This window comes from Tupaia chinensis, unplaced genomic scaffold, assembly GCF_000334495.1.
Source record: "Tupaia chinensis unplaced genomic scaffold, TupChi_1.0 Scaffold139190_1, whole genome shotgun sequence".
NCBI classification, from domain to species: domain Eukaryota; kingdom Metazoa; phylum Chordata; class Mammalia; order Scandentia; family Tupaiidae; genus Tupaia; species Tupaia belangeri.
The window spans coordinates 1,327,749-1,330,029 of NW_006199080.1; the positions used below are offsets into that span (position 1 = coordinate 1,327,749).

The window sequence follows — 2,281 nt, forward strand, 5'->3', positions numbered from 1 at the left end:
GTCTGGAAGCTGGTGGTGCCTCAGCCCCCCTGCTGGGAGGGAGGGAGTTTCTTTTGTGTAGTCATTATCTATTCTAGGAGACTGTGTGCCAGACTGATATGCAGGGGAGTTAGGCACCATGGGTAAGCACACATGGAACATTCAGTGGGTCTTTTTAATACATCTCTAGGAAGTCAGACCTCCCAGTAGGTGCTTTGGGTCTTTATCTGTTACTTCCTGGGTCAGTGTGAGCTTACAGTAGCAGAACTTGGAGTGTGTGTTCTGACCAAGATGGATTATGCAATAGTTCAGACTTGGACTTGGTTCCTTGCCAGGCCTAGGGCAATACCAAACAGTGCTCACAAGAGCTTTACTGAATAGGGCCTTACCAGGTACACAATTATAATAGAGAAATATCTAAGATTTACAAAATATCAAGTTAATTAATATAACATAAACTCTTAAAAACCTAAAATTATTAAAGGAAATGACTGATAATTAGCTTTGTGAATAAGACAGTAATGAAAACTCTAGGTCTTCTGACTATATCTGATCTAAATATCAGGTTGTCAAGAATGTCATGATGAATTTTTGCATAGAAAAACACACAAAAATATGCCCGACAATCTGAAATGTCAAATAGAGTGGAAGACATGGTGGTGTAAATATTTCAGCTTTCATCAGGTTATTTATAGATCCAAAACATTTCTAACCTAAAAACAATTTTTTTTGAGTGTGCAAATAGAACTTGATAACCTGACTCTAAATTTATGTGGAAATAAAAAAGGACAATATTATTATATCTTGAAGGACAAGGTAGGAAATCTGCTCCATTTGCTATCAAGACCTATTATAAGCATCTGTTAATAGATAAAATTTGGTATTGGTGTGTAGATAAATGTCTTGAAGTATAATAAAATAGGAAGCTCCCAAACAGATCCAAGCATGTATAGATAACCACCATATTGCAGGAGTAGCTTCACAAACCACTGGGGAAAGAACAGACTTTCAGTAAATAGTGTTAAGCAAATAAAGTACCTGCCACACTGGCATAAAATCAAATTACAATTAATGATACACATGTAATAATCAAAAGAAGATACCGTAGTAAATATGTTTCCTAAACGTGGAGATACTGTAAAAAATATCTTTCAAAATTTGGAGTTGAAAAAAGGCAAAAACATCAAGGTAAAGGAAATAATAAACCTGACTTCATTAGACTTAGAAATATCTATGTATCTGGGCTAGCAAGTGGCATGGCGGTTAAGATGCTGGACTTTCACATGGCAGACTTATGGTTGTGCCCTGGACCTGGTGGCATGCTTTCTCAATTTCCCTCTCCCTCTCTCTCTCTCTCTCTCTCTCTCTCTCTGATGAACACACATGCCCTATAGCAAACTTAAAAAACGATAATAAATAAAATAAATGATTTAAAAAAAGAAATATCTGCTTATCAAAAAATCTAAAAGAAGTAAAAAGACAAGACAAAAGGTTTAACATTTCTGTAATACATATAACTAATGAAAAATGAGTACATATAACCTAAGAATTGCTACAAGTATTTAGAAAAGTAACTGAAGATTCAAAAGGAAATTGGACAGAAGACTGAATTTATGGATTTAAAATGTAGCTAAGTGCAAAAGTTTCTATTTAGAACTTTATTCTAGCAAGAAGTACAGAATGCTATGGTCTGCTGACCTGCGAAGAATAGGGTAAGAAAACACTCGGACTAATATGTAACTATTTTCTAAATCCCACTTCCTTATCAGAAAGTGACCCATTGCTTGGACTGCTGTATAAAACTTCTTGCCTCCAGATCCTCTGCAGCAACCCATTTGGGCCCCTTCCATTACTTTGGAAACTTTTTCTCCTTCCCTAATAAATTCCACTTCGCTCTCCTCTCTGTGTATCCTCTAATTCTTCCTGAACCATGGACAAGAATGAACATAGGTGCTGGGTCTGATTACCCAGCATTCCCACCTCATTGGTGGAAAGGTATACAGAAAGATAGTCTGCCTTTATGCACACGTGAAGACCAAGATGCTCTATTCTCCAGAAGACATTTAAGAGGGTCAGAAGCATTAGGATACATGTTCAAGACTGTTGGCTCACTTTATGGTTCAGAGGCATAATGATTGAATTTCCATGCCATTGTGTGAGATGAACCTCCCTCAATCCTTATTATGATATTGGCATAGTATCTGTCAGATGTTTTTTTAAAAAGGAAAAGGAATGAATATACAGGATTTTTTTTTAAAGTTATTCCATGGAAAAAAGATTCAGAGACAGGGAGAGGGAAAGA

At 36.3% G+C, this 2,281-nt stretch overlaps 1 pseudogene; it reads left to right on the top strand.

The window, feature by feature from the left end:
• The first annotated feature begins 2,086 nt into the window (after positions 1-2,086).
• Positions 2,087-2,190, top strand: LOC114004615 (uncharacterized; annotated as a pseudogene).
• Positions 2,191-2,281: the final 91 nt, after the last annotated feature.